The sequence below is a fragment of the Halichoerus grypus genome, chromosome 3 (genome assembly GCF_964656455.1).
Source record: "Halichoerus grypus chromosome 3, mHalGry1.hap1.1, whole genome shotgun sequence".
NCBI classification, from domain to species: domain Eukaryota; kingdom Metazoa; phylum Chordata; class Mammalia; order Carnivora; family Phocidae; genus Halichoerus; species Halichoerus grypus.
In genome coordinates, this window is record NC_135714.1 from 39,811,506 (window position 1) to 39,830,764 (window position 19,259).

Below are 19,259 nucleotides of genomic sequence, written 5' to 3' on the forward strand. Positions count from 1 at the left end.
CCCGGCCGCCCCGGCCCGCCCCGCCCCACTCGCTCCGCCCCCGCTCACTTCTGCCCGCAGCAACCGCTTCCCACAAGCCCTGCGGGGGTGGTTGCACGCGCGTCCCGGCTGCCGCCACCCAGCTGGAGTTTCAGGTAAGTCGCAGGAGCGTCCCTTGGGTTACCGAACGCGGGGCTGGGACTCCCTAGGCCCAGGCTTCCTACCCCAGGAGAACCGCCCCGCGAGGTCTGGGACATCCCCGGGCCGGGAGAACCCCGAGCAGTGCCACCTGTGAGTGACTGGACACTCTGTCGGAATTAGGGGCCGCACCTCCCCTTCCGCTAAGCGGCGGCGGGTCAGGCGGGATGACACGGTGCAGTGGAGCGAAACAAGAGTTTTATGAAAAGAGTAAGTCTTTTTCTGTCAAACCTGAGGCATCGGAGCATATCTGGTACACTTGTGGGGTCACGTGCATTCGCTATTAATGTATTAACCCTTCACTCACGGAAGAGTAGAAAACAGCACTTGTGTAAGACTTACTATGTGCCAGGCACTGTTTCGGAACTTTACAGGTATTAACATTTATACAAAGTATACGTTATATCAGAAACCCTCATTTTACCTGTGGTGAAAGTGAGGCACAGAGAAGTTAAATAACCAACCTAACTAATGTCACCCGACTTAGTGAATTGAAAAGTTGGGATTTCAATCCAGGTAGTCCTCCCCTGGAGTCGGTCGGCCCTCTAAGCCACTGCTATCCTGACTCACCAGAATCTGCGTGTCCACCGTGTGCGGTGAACTCTTTACAGGCCTGGGGAAAACAAGACAAGGGCTCTGGCCTCAAAGAGCTTTTATTCTAGTCTAGGGAGAAAGACAGTAAGCAAATACAAAATGAAACCACTGCACCTGTGAGAAGTGTCTTCACTATAAGAAAGCAGCGTGGTGGCTTTGAGTGTGATGGGGGGAGGGAGGCTGCTTTACACCGAGGGATCCTGGACACTTCTCTGAGAAGGTGACAGTGGAGCTTGAGCACTAAATGAGAGGACAACCTGAAGATGAAGCTAAGGGAATGGCAAGTCCATTAATAATTATTATAGCTCATGCTTGTTCGGGACTTTACAACATACATTATCTCTCCTTTGACCATGCAATAACCCTGAGAAGTCTGACAAGGTTCCATTTTACAGAGGCGGGGCAGACCCTAAGGGTTGGGAAGTCTAATGACTTGCCTAAGTCATTAGGTAGGAAAAGGGGGGGGGGTGGATGGGAAGATGGCACAGAATTGAACCAAGGCCTTCTGATGCCAAATCTTCTCACACTCTGGTGGGGGGGCCTTGAGGATAATGACTCGTACTCAAAATGAATCTAGTAAAATTCTCTTTTGTCATCTACTGTCTCTTCCCAGCCCCCATCTCTCCTTGCCTCTTATCCCATTCAGAAACTACTGTTGACTGGTTGACATAATTTCCCCCAGGGCAGGGGTTCTTTGAGGGAGCAGAAGTGAAATCATATGCCAAAAAAAAAAAAAAAAAAAAAAGTGTGTATGTAGAGAGTTATAATTATTTATTATGGTAATAAAGTTGGTTTTCTCCCAAGAAAAACGCTCATCACTGGGTGTTATACGCAAACAATGAATCATGGAACACCACATCAAAAACTAATGATGTAATGTATAGTGATTAACATAACATAATAAAATAAAATTAATAAAAAAAAAGAAAAATGCTCATATACATAAGTGAGAGGACTTAACACTTCCATCAAATCGGCTGATCCCAAAAAGGTAGGAGAGCCACTGTCTTAAAGGGTTAACTGATACTATGGTGATTAAAAGAACCGATTTCCAATTCACTTTGCCTGTGCTCGTTGGGTGACTCTGGTGGCTCCAATTTCTGGCTTAATGGAAATGAGGTTCTCCAAGTTGATGAAGTCTGACTGAAAAGGCGGCAAACCCAAACCCTCATATTACCCCTTCGTAAAGTTTTAAAACTAAAAGAGAGGAAAATATCTATATTATCCCTCTTAGTTCTCAAGAAAACCAGAGAGAACTGATCTGTAAACAAAATACCTAGATAACAGAATTCATTATCAGTGATAATTGAGGTAGTTTCCATAATGTTACACTGTGTCCTAAAGAAGACATTCATTACGTTATCAATGTAGGTAGGTGGTTGCTGCAGGTGTATCATCCCCAAAGCATGTAGCATAGAGTACTGGCAATTGTTTTCAGCAGAGTGTTGATAAGAAGAGGGACAGAGATAAAGATAGCAAGAGAGACTTTTTTATAGAACTTCAGCTACACGGATGAAAAGGTGTAAAACTGAACTCAGGATGTGGTGGTCTAAAAAAAACCATTTAATCTTTATTATTTCTTATGTGAAAAGTTCAGTATCTTTAATAGAAAACAGAATACAGTTTAGGCCTATATAACTCAGTTTTTACACTGGGCCCTCATCAAAAGAAGGAATGTGGTCATGCTGGACTTAAAACGATTTCTGCCTTCAAAGAGAAGATTTCAACTATATTATTACTGTCTTCTTTATTTTAAAATAATATTGAGGCACAGGAGAAAAGGCATTTATGTAGACTTCTCGGAGACAGGGACTCCCTTCTTACAAGATATCCCCATGGCTTCTATAAAATTCGTATGTTTAGATGGGCAGTATCAGGTTGACATAACGTTACTTCCTTGAGAGAAGAAAATGCTTCTTTTTAACTTGCACATAGATTCCACATTGTGCATTAAAAGACACACGGAATCACCGTGGCAGGTTTATAAATAAAATGATGTTTGTATTTAGAGCTCATTACACTTTTTTTTTTTTAATCTCTGGCTTTCTTTTATAACTTCCTTCCTACTCAAAAAAGACCTGACCCATCCTGCCTGAATACTACATGTTTGTTGAATGAATGAATGATGACAGTGATGAAAATAGTATAGACCTTATCAGTCTTTTATCAACAGTCTGTTCCTAAGAGAAAATGACTTCACTGTGGTGGTATGATATATATGCTTCTCTTTCCATCACGTACTGAAAGTAGTTCCTTCTTTGGAACTACACAGAAGGAAAGAAAGAGGTTTTTTGTTTATTTGCTTTTTTAAAGTATGCACCACACCCAACATGGGGCTTGAACTCACAACCCTGAAATCAAAAGTTGTACACTCTACCCACTGAGCCAGCCAGGCGTCCCCTGTAGGAAGGACTTTTAAATGTTGGACATAAAATCAAGAATTATATTCCAGGAACAGTTGCTAAATAAATCATTCAAAAGAAAGAAAAAGCATCAGATACAGAGTATGTTTATGAGATCATCACTAATAATAATATAATAATCAAATGCTCAATAACAAGGAAATATTTAAGCAAAACTTATCAATAGTATGGAATGTCAGGCTGTCACTAAAAATAATATATAGGTTAATAAAATAGGAATGTAGAGAAAAACATGAACATTGAGTGAAAAACTTGTAATTGTAGAACACAATGCTTTATGTATCCTGTGATTGCAACTGAATATAAATCGTGTGGGAAGAAAATTGTTGGGTTGAAAATAAGAATAGTGATTAGTAGTTATTGAGGGGGTTGCTATGTACCAGCCTCTGTTTTCAGTACATTAGTTTAATTCATCTAATTTTCACAACAGCTATGTGAGGAAGGTACAGTTGTTATTTTTGTTTTACTAATAAGGAAACTGAAACCGAGAAGATCTGAGTAATTTGCCCAAAGTCACACTGTTAGTGAGTGGCAAAGCTAGGATGTAAATATAAAGCGGTATGACTCTAGAGTTTGCACATTTACCAACTCAAATCTGGCAGAGAAAATCATGTTTGAATCGTAGATCATGGGTTTTGTTGTGTGTTTATTTTTTTTAAGATTTATTTTTTTATTTTTATATTTTTTAAAGATTTTATTTATTTATTTGACAGAGAGAAACACAGTGAGAGAGGGAACACAAGCAGGGGGAGCAGGGGAGGGAGAAGCAGGCTTCTGGCTGAGCAGGGAGCCCGATGCGGGGCTCAATCCCAGGACCCTGGGACCATGACCTGAGCCGAAGGCAGATGCTTAACGACTGAGCCACCCAGGCGCCCCAAGATTTATTTATTTATTTTAGAGAGCATACCTGCCTGCCCTCTTTCTTTGCCCCATGAGGAGGAGGAGGGGCAGAGGAAGAGAGAGAGAGAAAATCTCAAGCCAACTCCTTGTTGAGCGCAGAGCCTGATGCAGGGCTTGCTCTCAGGACCCTGAGATCATGACCTGAGCCCAAATCAACAGACAGTTAACCAACTGAGCTACCCAGGTGCCCCATGTTTTGTTTTGTTTTTTAATATCTCCTTGTATAATGTTTTTATGTTGATTTAATAGTAATCAAAAACTTTTTAAATTGCAAAAGTCAGAAAAGAAGGCACAGAGGTAAAACCAGATTACACTCAGAAGAGAGAGATACAAAGGTGAGAAACCTACTGAGTGCAGCCCTCTGGGTTTGACCAGTTTATGTTTTGGATTAGGATCTAAATAGTGTTTCAAATGGGTGCAATATATCAACAACTTGATAGTTTATGAGAATTGAGATAAAATGAGCTATGTCACAACAGATGTTATATTCATTATTATTACTATGAATAAAAAGTATATTCTGGCCTGATGTTGTACTTGTACTTGCTGTTCCTTCTGCCTAGGATGCTCTACACCCAGGACTTTTTGAAGCTGCCTTTTCAACAGTGACAGTCATGTGACCATCACTGCATTAGCAGAAAACAGAAAACACTGATGAACAATCCTGAAAAAAAATCCCCGTTATGGTGGAGCTTACCTTCTAGTGAAAAGGTTAGTCATTTAAAATCTGATTTAGTTGCAAGTTAACAACATCCCCTCTTGGTAGGTGAATAATGGTCCCCAAAGATGTCCACATATTAAATCCCTGGAACCAGGAATATGTTAACTTATATGATAAAAAGACTTTGTAGATGTAAGTAGGTGAAGGATCTTGAGATGGGGAGATTATCATGGACTATCCAGGTGAGCCCAGTGTAATCACAAGGGTCCTACAAGAGGGAGGCAGGAGCTTCAGAGTCAGAGAAGGAGAGGTGATAAGAGAAGCAGAGGACAGACAGAGAGCAAGAAAGAGATTTGAAGATGCTACACTGTGGCAGCTTCTAGAAGCTGGCAAAGGCAAGGAAACAGATTCTGCCCTGAAGCCTCCAGAGGCAACCAACCCTGCTGACAATTGGATGTTAGCCCAGTGAAACTGATTTTGGACTTCTAACCTGCAAAACAGTAAAGAACACATTTGTGTTGTTGTAAGCCAGTAAGTTTGTGGTACTATGTTCCAACAGCAATAGGAAACTAATAGAGCCCTTAATAAGAGTTTATTTTTTCTTATCTATAAGCAGTCTACGTCAGACTGACATGATGTCCATAGTGTCAGGGCCCCAGCTCCTTCTGTCTTTTCATATGGGTGAGAGAACCTAGACAGAAATATGAATATCTCCAGAGACTCATGATTTGGGCATCAGGCCTTATAGTCACCCATATCAGTGTTTCTCAAACTGGTGTAAAGTATAAAGCCCTTTAAGAAAAAAAAAAAAAGATTGATTGATTGATTTTAGAGAAAAAGAGAGAGAGAGAACATGAGCAGGCAGGGCAGAGGGAGAGGGAGAGAGAAAATCTCAAGCAGACTGTGCTGAGCGCAGAGCCCAGCGCAGAGCTCAATCTCATGACTCTGAGATCTCGACCGGAGCCAAAACCAAGAGTATAAAGCCCTTTTAAACAAAACATTTTCATCCTTAGTCAGTTAACTATATATAAATATAAAACTAGTTATGTATTACTTAAGTTTATAGCATTTTATACATATTTAAAACCAAAATAGATTTACACAATAAATTCAAACAAGAATATAAAACCAATTATTGAGGCCACGCACATACCCACACTGTAATGTCATTGGAGGTCACGTAGGAAGCAGTAACAGGAAATTTCTATCCCCCTCAGCCAGGGAGGCATCACTGAAAACCTGGGAAAGAGCTGGAACTCCCAACCCCACCAGCAGGAATAGGGAGCACCTCCCTTGATTGTCAATGGAGGCAAAGTGGGAAACCTGAACTTCTAACTCCAACTGGTAGATGGTGGAGACATTGCCCCCCACCTTCCTCTGCCAAAGTAGTGTGAGAAGAAGTCAGTTAAAACAAGGATTAAATACAATCAAGAATCTTCATAACATAATTCCCCAAATGTCCTAGTTTCAATCAAAAATAACTTGCTATATCAAGAAACAAGATCTCAAATTGAATGAAAAAAAAGGTAATGAAGAGACACCAACACCAAGATCACAGAGAAGTTAGAATTAGGTGACAAAGATTTTAAAGCAACCATCATTAAACTGATTCAACGAGCAGTTACAAACACCTTTGAAACAGATTTTTAAAAAAATAGAAAATCTCAGCAAAGAAATAGAAAGTCTCAGTAAAGAAGTAGAAGACCTAAAAGTTAACCAAGTGAGAATTTTAGAACTGAAAATACAAAAACTAAAATTTTATAACCCCAAGGACGGGGTTATAAAAGCCCAAGGATGGGCTTCAGCAGAATGCATGAGCCATAGGAAATTAGTGAACTGGAAAGAGCAATAGAAGTTACTCAATCTGAACAAACAGGAACAAAACAAAGCAAATCCATGAAAAATCCTATGGGATTATAACAAAGGATCTTCCATTTGTGTCTTCAGAGTATTAGAAGAGGAGAAAGAACAGGGCTGGAAAAGGACTCAAAAAATAATAGCTGAAAACTCCATATTTTACAAAATCTGTAAACCTACAGATCAAGAAGTTAAGCAAACTTCATGCAGGATAAAGGCAAAGAAATCCACACTAAGACACATTGTAGTCAAACTTCTTGAAACTAAAGACAGAGAAAAAAAATCTTAAAAACAGTGGGAGAGTCATAACATCTTACCTATGGAAGGAATACAGTTCGAATTCAGAAACCATGCAGAAGGAAATAGCACAACAGTTTTGAGTGCTAAAGTAAAATAATGGCCAGCCAGCCCACAATCCTATACCCAGCAAAAATATTCTTCAAAAATGAAGGAGAAACCAAGTCAATTAAGACAACAAATTAAGATAATTTGTCATCAGCCAACCTACCCTAAAAGAATGGCTAACGGAAGTTCTCCAAACAGAAAGGAATTGGGGAAAAAAAGGAATCTTGGAATTATTCCATCAATGAAGAGAGAGCACAGTAAGTAAAAATATTGGTAAGTGCAATAGACTTTCCCTCTTCTCTTCCTTTTTCTAAATTACAATGGATAGTTGAAGCAAAGATGATAACATTATCCAAGTGGTTCTAAAAGTATATGAAAGAAATATTTAGGACAATTGTAAATAAAAGAGGATACATGTTTGTAAAGGGAGCTAAAGTTTCTACATTTTCTTCACACTGATAACATAATGGCACCAGTTGAAGTTGTCTATATGTATAATGTAAAACCTAGAGCACCTACTAAAGAAGCTATACAAGGAGATATATACTCAAAATTACTGTATTTATAGTGAAATAGAATTGTAAAGATATCACTTTCTCAACAGTTGATAGAACAAGTAGAAAACTAGCAAGGATATAGAAAAACTCCCAACAATACCATGAGCTGAGAGAATCTAATTGACACTTGGAGGATACTCTACCCAATAGTGGAATACACATGGAATATATACCAAGATAGATCATATCCTGGGCCATAAAACAAACTCCAGCAAATTTAAAATAATAGAATTCATACAGAATATGTTCTCTGATCAAAATAAAATTAAATCAGAAATCAATGTCAGAAAGATACCAGGCAAATCTCCAAACAAATACTTGGAAACTAAACATTGTATTTATGAAGAATTCATGTATCAAAGAGGAAATCATAAGGGAAAATAAAAAAATAAACTAAGTGGAATAACATCAAAATTTGTGGGACACAGCTAACAGTATTGAGAGATAAATTTATAGCAATAAATGCATACATTAGAAAAGAGAATTCTCAAATCAATAATCAATATCTCTCAAACCAATAATCTATGCTCAAATCAATTATCTATGCTCCCCTTTTAGAAACTGAGAAAAGGAAGAGCAATATAAATCCAAAGCAAACAAAAGGAAACAAAACTAAAAGCAGAAATCAATGCAATTGAAAACCAAAAAACAGCAAAAATCAATGAAAAAGCTGGTTCTTTAGAAAGATGAATAAAATTGATAAACACCTAGGAAGACACAAAGATAAAAAGAAAGAAGACCGAAGATACCAATATCAGGAATGAAACAGGAGTATTGTTACAGACCACTCCAACATCAAAAAGATGATAAAGGAATATTACAAACAACTCTATACATATAATTTTTTAATTGAAATATAATTGCCATATAACATTATATTGGTTTCAGGTATGCAACATAATGACTCGATATTTGTATATATTGTGAAATGATCACCACAAAAAGTCTAATTAACTTCCATCACCATTACATAATTACAAATGTTTTTCGACAAACATAAATTTGACAATTTAGATGAAATAGACCAACCATTAAAAAGTACAAATTACTACAACTCACCTAATATAAAATAAGTGGGAAAACCTATAACGATTAAGGATTGAAGATGTAATTTTAAAATTCCCCAAATAGAAATCTTCAGACCAATGGTTTTGCTGGAAAATTCTAATGTTTAAAGAATAAACACTAATTCTTCACAATCTCTACCAGAAAATAGAAGAAGAAAGGACGATTCCCTATTCATTTTTAAAGCTAGTATTACCCTAAATGCCAAAACCAGAGAAAAACAATACCAAAAAGGAAAACCGCAGACCAATATCCCTCATGAATACAGACATAAAAAATTTTAACAAAATAGCAAATAGAACTCAGTTAAAAAGAATTACATACTATGACCAAATGGGGTTTATTGCAGAAATGCAAGACTGCTTCAGTATTTGAAAAAAAACAGAGACAAAAACTTGCACTGTGGAAAACATTTTGCAGTTCCTCAAAAAGTTAAACACGTAATTATGACCCAGCAGTTCCACTCCTAGGTATATACCCCCAAAGAACTGAGAACAGGTACTTAAATACTTGTCTACAAATGTTCAAAGCAGCATTATTCAAATAGCCAAAAAGTGAAGACTACCAAAATTTCCATCAGTTGACATACATACACAGTGGAATATTATTCCACCATTAAAAGAAGTGAAGTGCTGATACATGCTACAACATGATGGACCTTGAAAACATGCTAAGTGAAAGAAGCCAGGCACAAAAGGCCACATGATGCGCTCACTTCATTTATATGAAATGTCCAGCATAGGAAAATCCATAGAGACAGAAAATAGGTTACTGGTTGCCAGGAGGTAGAGGTAGGGAGGGAATTTAGGACAAACTGCTAATAGGTATAGAGTTTCTTTTGGGGGTGATGGAAATGTTGGGGAATTAGGTGGTTGTGGTGGTGATACAACATAGTATATAAAATTTTTTTAAAAACCTGAAGTCTACACTTCTTTTTTAAAGATTTCATTTATTTATTTGAGAGAGCACACACATGAGCAGGGGGAGGAGCAGAGAGAGAGGGAGAAGCAGGCTCCCTGCTGAGTAGGGAGCCCAACGTGGGACTACTCGATCCCGGGACCCCGGGATCATGACGTGAGCCGAAGGCAGACACTTGACCAACTGAGCTACCCAGGCGTCCCTGAAGTCTACACTTTAAAATGGTGAATTTTAGGTTATGCGAATTATATCTCAATTAAATAAAACTTCGGCTTTGTGAAAGTCCCTGTTAAGAGGATGAAAAGACAAGCTATAGACTGGGAGAAAATATGTGCCAACTGTATATCTGATAAAGACTAGTATCTAGGCTATATACAGGTCTCTAAAAACTCAACAGCAAAAAACCAAACAATCCAATTAGAAAAATGGGCAAAAGACATGAAGCTACATTTCACCAAAGAGCACATACAGATAAGCAAATTAATGCGTGAAAAGATCTTCAATATGATTAAATGCTTGGTAAGTGCAAATTAAAATTATAATGCGGTATCACTAAACAACTATCAGAATGGCTGAAATAAAACATACTGACAACATCAAATGCAAGTAAGGATGTAGAGAAATTTGATCATTCATACATTGCTGGTGGGAATGTAAAATGATACAGCTACTCAGGAAAATGGTTTGGCAGTTTCTTTAAAAACCAAACGTATAACTATCATACGACCCAGCAATTGTACTTAGGCTTGTCCTGGAGAAACAAAAGCTTAAGTTCACACAAAAACCTATATTCAAAGTTTATAGTAGTTTTCTTTATAATAGTCAAAACCTGGGAAAACCCATATGTCCTTCAATGGGTGAACAGTTAAACTGTAGTATATTATACCAACTACTCAGCAACAAAAAGAAACAAATTATACACTCATTTGACACACCCAACAATCTGCATAAATCTCCAGAGAATTATACTGAGGGAAAAGAGCCAATAAAAATGGTTACATACTATATGATTCCATTTATATAACATTCTAGAAATAACAAAGTTATAGAAATGGAGAAGAGATTAGTGGTTACTAGGTATTAAGAAGGGAATGGGGGCAGAAAAACATGGATATGGCTATAAAAGGGCAATACTAGGGATCTTCACGGAGATGGAAATGTCAACCTGACTATCAGCATCAGAATCCTGCTTGTAGGGGCTCCTGTGTGGCTCAGTTGGTTAAGACCTTTGGCTCAGGTCATGATCCCAGCGTCCTGGGATGGAGTCCCACATCAGGCTCCCTGCCCAGCAGGAAACCTGCTTCTCCCTCTGCCTCTGCCTGCCACTCCCCCTGCTTTTGCGCTCACTGTCAAATAAATAAATTAAAAAATCTTTAAAAAAAAAAATCCTGCTTTGTGATATTGTATTATAGTTTTTTCAAGATGTTACCATTGGGGGAAACTGGGAAATAGGAGACCTCTCTATAGTTTTGTCTTATAACTACATGTGAATCTATAATTAACTCAAAATTAAAAGGTGGATTAAAATCTTAATTAACAGCTGATAATGACAGTAGCCCACAATTACTGAGTATTTAATCCTAAGTATGGTTCTAAGCACTTGATCCATTTAATCTTCCCACCATCCCAACAATATAAATGTTCCTGATCTCAAGCAACAGACAGGTAAGCCTTGGTGTGCTGATGCTGCCTACTGCTCGGATCCCTAGGGGACTGGACAAAGCGAAAGCATAGCTTTGGCTAGGTTTGCCAACACTATTGCCAAACAAATTTGGATAAACTTGTCCCAAGAGAAGCCAATAACTCAAGAGGATTTGGGAAAGAGAAAGGGAGAAATGTATTTAGGGTGCCAGCAGCCTGAGGAGGCAGATTCAAGCCTTAACAACTAACCTGTCTGCCTGCAAGATGGGCACCTAGAGTTTTATAGGGAGAGGTTCAAGGGGTACATGCAGGAGAACACGTGGCGAGCAGGTGATCATGGGTGGGGAGTGCTATGTGTTCAGCAGTGATCATGGGCAGGGAAGGGGACAGGCTCTTCGAAGGCATTCTGTCGCTATCAGGGCGTGTCTGGCCTGCCAGTTGGAATGTTCCAGTCTTTGCCAAACACCTTCATCAATGCCTCAAGAAAATGTGATGAGAAGTAGGAATAATGGGCTTTAGTTAGAGTGTGAGTTAAGCAGTCTCGTCGATTTCTAGTTTTAAGTGTTGGGTTCTGACATAAGGACAGTCATTAGTCCCATTCAAGAGATGAAAAAACTGAGGGTCAGAGAATAAGTAATTTGCCCAAGGTTACATAATTAATAATTGGTAGGAATGTGATTCAACTTCAGGCCCCCTGGCTGCAGAGTCTATGATCTTAAGCACCATGTTAATAATCAAGCAACTTGGCATATTCAGGCTTCTCAACTTTCCTTGAAATCACATCCTCATTCCTACTCTGCAACAGTGGCTGAGGATCAGTAGCTGCTGCCCCCTTCAGGCAGAGCATTGTTGCACATTTATCACAATGCCCACTACTCTCTATTCAATAGAGTCCATTTTAGGGGCGCCTGCGTGGCTCAGATGGTTAAGCATTTGTCTTTGGCTCAGATCATGATCCCAGGGTCCTGGGATCAAGCCCCATGTTGGGCTCCCTGCTCAGCGGGGAGTCTGCTTCTGCCTCTCCCCCGTAGTTGTGCTCTCTCTCTTTCAAATAAATAAATAAAATCTTAAACAAAAAGTAGAGTCCATTTTATTACTCCCAGTTCACTTCATCCATGGATGTTACCACCAAATTCTGCAGACATTTAAGTAACATCCATGGATGTTACCACCAAATTCTGCCGACATTAATCCTGGCATACAACATTACCTAGAGCCTGCAAAATGAAAAAGCCATGGAGGGGGGAAAATATATGTTAAAATTACATTGATTTAAACCTAACAAAGAAGAACCATTATAATTAATATGAAGTTTGAATTATATAATTTTTTTAAAGATTTTATTTATTTATCTGACAGAGAGACACAGCGAGAGAGGGTACACAAGCAGGGGGAGTGGGAGTGGGAGAGGGAGAAGCAGGCTTCCCGCCAAGCAGGGAGCCCGATGCAGGGCTCGATCCCAGGACCCCAGGATCATGACCTGAGCCGAAGGCAGACGCTTAACAACTGAGCCACCCAGGCACCCCTGAATTATAGAATATTTTTAAAGTAACTATAATAAAGCAGATGCAGATAGATACTGCTAATATTGCAGCATAAGTTATTGATTTTTAAAAAATAAGGAGCGCCTGGGTGGCTCAGTCAGTTAAGCTTCCAACTCTTGATTTCTGCTCAGGTCATGCTCTCAGGGTCGTGAGATCGAGCCCTGCATTGGACTACAGAATAGGCATGGAGCCTGCTTAAGATTCTCTCTCCCTCTCCCTTTGCCCCTCCCCCTCCTTCCAATCTTAAAAAAAAAAAAAATTAAAATAAAACAAAATCTTCCTCTGGGCCAGTTCTCCTCATGCTACTAATTACTTAGTTCATCCCTCTTCCAAACTAATGGCTGTTAGTCTCCCTTCCCTACCTCACCCCACTGTAATAGCTGTCAGTGTCCCTCATATATCCCCTGCGCATTCACCTTTCCCCTACAAGGACAAGGTCATTCTCAGGCACCTTCTGCCAGAAAGCTTTCTCTTGGCTCCTCTATAGGGAGCAGGCCAGAAATGCCAGGGCAGTTAATCCTCAGGGAGCTGCCACCACCCAGTAATGAATGAGAACTGGAGGATACATACCAGTTTTCCTGCCCTTGGATGGGACAACTCTGAGTCATGTTCCCAGTGGATCCCAATAGGACTGAGACCCAGTTACCCTCTGTGGTAATCTGTTCACTAATACCGCTTCTTTCCCTTCCTTGTCTCTTTCCTTATGAGTGCTGTCTGGAATCCCCTCGTAAACAAACCATTTGCATTAAAATCTTTGTCTTAGGTCTGACGAATGCCCAACCTAGCCTAAGATACCCATCCCAGGAAAGACAGAGAGAGAGAGAGAGAGAGGAGAGAGAGAGAGAGGAGAGAGAGAGAGAGAGAGAAAGAAGAAAGAAAGAAAGAAAAGAAAGAAAGAAAGAAAAAAAGAAAGAAAGAAAGAAAGAAAGAAAGAAAGAAAGAAAGAAAGAAAGAAAGAAAGAAAGAAAGAAAGAAAGAAAGAAAGAAGGGAAGGAGAGGAAAGAAAGGAAAGGTGTCTTTAAAAACACAGCATCACTCAGGAGGAAAGTGAAGATCAGCTGTGTTTCTAGCCCATTGAAAAGGATTAACCTGGTGGATTTTAGATGGAGAGATAACCTGCAGCTTTGAATTAAGAAGGAAGAAGGTGAAAGCAAAAATAATCTGAAATCCCAGTTCATACCATTTCCTCCTTACCTCTGAATTCATCCAAGTCTGAACTTCCAGTCACTTTACACTAATGAGTTTGCTCTCTACCCTGTGGCTCTGGTTACCCCTTCAAGGACAACTGTTATGGACTGAATTTTGTCTTCTCACCCTCCCCGCAAATTCATAAGTTGAAGTCCTAACCCCCAATGTGACTGTATTTGGAGATCGGGCCTGTAAGGAAGTAATGAATCATAAAAGTACAGTCTTAATCCAATAGGACTGGTGTCTTTTTTTTTTTTTTTTAAGATTTTATTTATTTATTTGTCAGGGAGAAAGAGAAAGTACAAGCAGGGGGAGTGGCAGGCAGAGGGAGAGGGAGAAGCAGGCTCCCCACTGAGCAAGGAGCCCGATGTGGGGCTAGATCCCAGGATCCCAAGATCATGACTTGAGCCAAAGGCAGATGCTTAACCGACTGAGCCACCCAGGTGTCCCAGGACTGGTGTCCTTATAGGAAGAGAAGGAAACACCAGGAGTATGTGTGCACAAAGAATAGACCAGGTGAAGATACAGCAAGAGGGTGACCACGTATAAGCCAAAGACAGAGGCCTCAGGAGAGACCAAACCAGCTGTCACCTTGATGTTAAACTTCCAGCTTCCAGAGCTGTGAGAAAATATAATTCTATTGTTTAAGCCACCCAGTCTGTGGTATTTTTGTGTCAGCCCAAGTAGACCAATACAGCAACCCTCAACAAATGATGGACAATATTTGATGTGTATATGAATTTTTCTACCTCCAGTCCTTTGAACCAACAATGGGAATGAAGTCAATGTCCAAGGACTAAGTTTAGGCCCCCTCTCAAAGTTCTTGGGACAATGTAAGCCTGTGATTCTTGTATGATTCTGTGGAAGGGAGGACAAGGGCTTAAATAATAACGGAGATTTTATTTTCTGCCAGGTAAATGGGTGAGAGCTCAAAGCTGATGACATTTGGTTTAGAAAAGTAAGGACTATGAGTCAACAAAACCAAAAGCCAACTGACAGAATGGTAGGAGATATTTGCAAATGTCTTATCAGATAAAGGGCTAGTATCCAAAATTTATAAAGAACTTAACAAACTCAACACCCAAAGGATAAATAATCCAACCAAGAAATGGGCAGAAGACATGAACAGACATTTCTCCAAAGAAGGCATCCAAATGGCCAAGAGACAAATTAAAAAATGTTCAGCATCACTTGGCATCAGAGAAATATAAAAACCACAATGAGATACCACCTTACACTGATCAGAGTGGCTAAAATTAACAAGTCAGGAAATGACATATGTTGGCGAGGATGCAGAGAAAGGGGAACCCTCTGCACTGTTGGTGGGAATGCAAGCTGGTGCAGCCACCCTGGAAAACAGTATGGAGGTTCCTCAAAAAGTTGAAAATAGAGCTACCCTCTGACCCAGCAATTGTACTACGGGGTATTTACCCCAAAGATACAAACATAGTGATCCAAAGGGGCACCTGCACCCCAATGTTTATAGCAGCAATGTTCACAACAGCCAAACTATGGAAAGAGCCCAGATGTCCATCGACAGATGAATGGAAACAGAAGATTGGGGGGGGGTGGAATATTATGCAGCCATCAAAAATGGAATCTTGCCATTTGCAACGATATGGATTGAACAAGAGGGTATTATGCTAAACGAAATAAGGCAGTCAGAGAAAGACAATTATCATATGATTTCACTCATATATGGAATTTAAGAGACAAAACAGAGGATCATGGGGGAAGGGAGGGAAGAATAAAACAAGACAAAGTCAGAGAGGGTGACAAACTATAAGAGACTCTTAAACTCAGGAAACAAACTGAGGGTTGCTGGAGGGGAGGGGTGGGGGTATGGGGTAACTGGGTGATGGACATTAAGGAGCACATGTGATATAATGAGCACTGAATGTTATAGAAGACTGATGAATCACTGAACTCTACCTCTGAAACTAATAATATACAATATGTTAATTAATTGAATTTTAATTAAAAAAAATAAGGACTATGACGTCTTATGCCCTGGGGTCATGGACTCATCGATAGCTGCAACTGGTGGGGTGCCTGGGTGGCTCAGTCAGTTAAGCATCTGCCTTGGGCTCAGGTCATGATCTCAGGGTCCTGGGATCCAGCCCCGAGTTAGACTCGCTGCTCAGTGGGGAATCTGCTTCTCCCTCTCCTTTTGCCCTCCCCCGACCCACTTGTGCCTTCTCTTTCTCTCTCTTAAATAAATAAATAAATAAATAAATAAATAAATAAATAAATAAATAAAATCTTTTTAAAAAAAATAGCTGCAACTGGTTGTATAAGAAACTGGAATCAAGTCATGTTCTCCACCATCTCCCATAGGTTTCCACCCAGATGTGCTCAGCCAAAGTAGTTCCAAATTAAGGGGATTTTGTACTACATGTGTTTATAAAAAAGAAGAAATATGTTTGTGTCTTCTGTTCTCTTTTCCCCAAGTACAAATTTAAATACAGAAGAAATAAAGCAGTTATGAAGAACTCCCTCTTTCTGTACTTTGTTTTTCTAACATTGTATATTACTTCATAACATTGATAACACAATATGATGACCAAAAACAAGCTGGGCTTTTTCAGTTCAACTTAATTCTTGGCGTCTGAACAATAGTGGAACAAAGCCCATAGGAAAATTTGGCCAGGCAGACACATTGTTGTTACTTATTACGGAGTCTGCTAGAATTGATAGCAGACCTCTTGATCTTTTTTAAGAGATAAAAACAAACATCTTTCTCTTTTAAAAGAAATTTCTTCCCGTTTGCTAATTTTGAATTTCTCCATTTTGAAATTTTCAGGTACATACTAGAAATTGTCCTCTGTGAGACTTCCTCTTCTTTTTTTCTTTATTGAGTTATAATTAACGAATAACATTATACCGAGGTTTCTTCTTAATTGCCTGCAAGATTTCATGAAATTAGCATCTACTGTATACCTTCACCTTGCACCTAGCTGGGGGACTCTCATCAAATTGCCAAGCGAGTAAACAAATAAATAAATTTCTCTTTGTGGAAGAAGATGGTCAATGAACTCAACTCTGTTTTCAAAATTGCCTTCATCCTAAGGCTGTTTTTCTGCCCTTCATAATTTTCTGCATTGTGAACTTTAACAGAAAAAAAAATGTCTTCAGTAGAATTCTTGTACCCCATTTAAACGGAAAGTTCTTGAACATCTTTCCATCATAATGCAACTGGAGTCCTCAGGGGCTGATATAAACATTCAAAAGGACGGCTTAACATATTACTGACTCCTCTCACAGGTCCTAAATGTAGGCACTTTAATTAAGTGTTAATAGCAAAGCAATGTGAGAATATGACTGCTGTATAGATAACGTTAGGGAAGAAACAGTATGGGGCAGCCTGGTTGGCTTCTCTCCTTCCTTGAAAGACCCAAAGCTAACTATCTCCTGATATGATAGAGAATATGAACCCTGTGCTGTATGAAATAGAAAAGTTAAGAATTCACAATAAAAACCAGCAAATAATATTATTATTATAATATTTATTCAAAGAATCTGAAGTAAACAGTCATCTTGATGTAAAAAACCAAACATCAGCTGCCATATACACACATCCACAGACCTAATTGTACTAATACATTTTTTAATTTGCTCGCTTAGATAAATCTACTAAAGGAAACAAAATGCAAAGATCTGTTATTTCCTTCCTCTTTCATCTGCTTTCAACCCCAGACTCAACCCCAGCACCCAGCATGGAGCTCCCCACACAGCCCCCGGCTATCGGCCATCACACAGATCTTCATTCTGCCTGAGCCCGAGCCTTCTCTGGTGGTTCCATGCACAACTCCCAGCATTCTGTGAGAGTGGAGTGTTGGGATGGACAGGAGCTTTTTCAGGTGCCATCTGTCCAGAGCAGCACTGTTGACTAGAAATATAATGTGCACCACAAATGTAGGCCACACGTAATGGAAAGTGTTCTAATGGCCACTTTGAAAAAAGTAAAAAGAAATAGGCAAAATTAACGTTAATATATCTCATTTCTTTATTAAAGTGTAATTAATACACAATGTATGTAAGGTTCAGGTGTACAACATATTGACTTGGCATTTCTGTATTTCACTCAGAGCTCACCATGATAAGTGTAGACACCATCTGTCACCATGTGACATTGTTACGGTATTATTGACTATATTCCCTATGCTGTATTTTTCATCTCTGTGATTTGTTTATTTTATAACTGGAAGTTTGTACCTCTTAATTCCCGTTTTCTATTTTGCCCATCCCCTCGACCTACCCTTTGACAACCACCAGTCTGTTTTCTGTCTTTAAGAGTCTGTTTTTTGTTTGTTCATTTGTTTTGTTTTTTAGATTCCACATATAAGTGAAACCATATGGTATTTGTCTTTCTCTGCCTGACTTATTTCACTTAGCATAATATCCTCTAACTCCATCCATGTTATCACAAAGGGCAAAATCTCATTATTTTTTAATGGCTAAGTAATATTCCTCTGGGTGTTTGTGTGTGTGTGTGTGTATCTTGTTTAACTCAATTTATCCAAAATATCTTTTATACATATAAAAATTATTAGTGAGATATTTTACATGTTTCTTTTTTTATACTAAGCTTTCAAAATTTGGTGTATATCTTACACTTACAGTACATCCTCTATTTGGATTAGCCACTTTCAGGTATTCAGTAGCCATACATACTTAATGACCTCATATTGGAGAACATGGGCCCAGAGGACACCGTGGTCACACATTCACAGAGGGGTGGGCAGGAAAATGGTATTACCTTTCACTATAGTAGCCATCACACTTTGAAAACACTGCCACTGGATTTTCCACAGCCCGAGTTCATAATATCAAGGGATCTCTCTAGACTGAGATTCTGTAGTTGACCCTAAAACTGCCCGCAATCTCCTCAGAGATGTGTCAGGAACTCCAGACTAGGGATTGATTACCCCATTTTAGAATAGATACTTCAAACTGGAACAGTCCTGGTGGGACTCACTTTGGTCTGAATTGCTACTCTTTTGGGCCATTGCTGAAACTACACAAAATTCCGGGCTAGAGGCTGAAGAGCACTTTGTTAGATACTGGATTGTATTTTTTCCTCTTTCTCCAGGCAAATTCTGTGATTTTACAATCCAAGCTTTCAAAGTTGTTGATTGTCAACGAGCTGCCCCTGTAGTATTTCTACCATACTCTAATTCTATTTTATCTCAAGCCATGTGTACAGTCAATATGGAGTGTGAAAAAACTGTTTAAAGCATAAAGCCATTTTTTAAAAAATTATCCTTACTGCATGTAAAAATAGCCTGCATTCTGTCATCTTGAGTGAGGATTGTTTAGACTAGGCACACAGCTCTGCTGTCTGAATCTACTCAGTTCTGTTTCCATTGACAATATAGGTCTGGCCTAA

General features: G+C 39.2%; 2 long non-coding RNA genes across 2 annotated transcripts in view; one reads left to right on the forward strand and one right to left on the reverse strand.

Moving 5' to 3' along the window:
* Positions 1-19,259, forward strand: part of LOC118536293 (uncharacterized) — a 25,929-nt gene continuing 6,670 nt past the window's right edge. The window contains exons 1-2 of the long non-coding RNA XR_013446335.1: positions 1-134; positions 4,658-4,805. This is a non-coding gene — a long non-coding RNA (uncharacterized LOC118536293). The remainder of the gene's footprint in view (positions 135-4,657; positions 4,806-19,259) is intronic.
* LOC144381342 (uncharacterized) overlaps positions 17,713-19,259 on the reverse strand; it is a 13,129-nt gene continuing 11,582 nt past the window's right edge. Inside the window, exon 5 of the long non-coding RNA XR_013446336.1 lies at positions 17,713-17,821. This is a non-coding gene — a long non-coding RNA (uncharacterized LOC144381342). The remainder of the gene's footprint in view (positions 17,822-19,259) is intronic.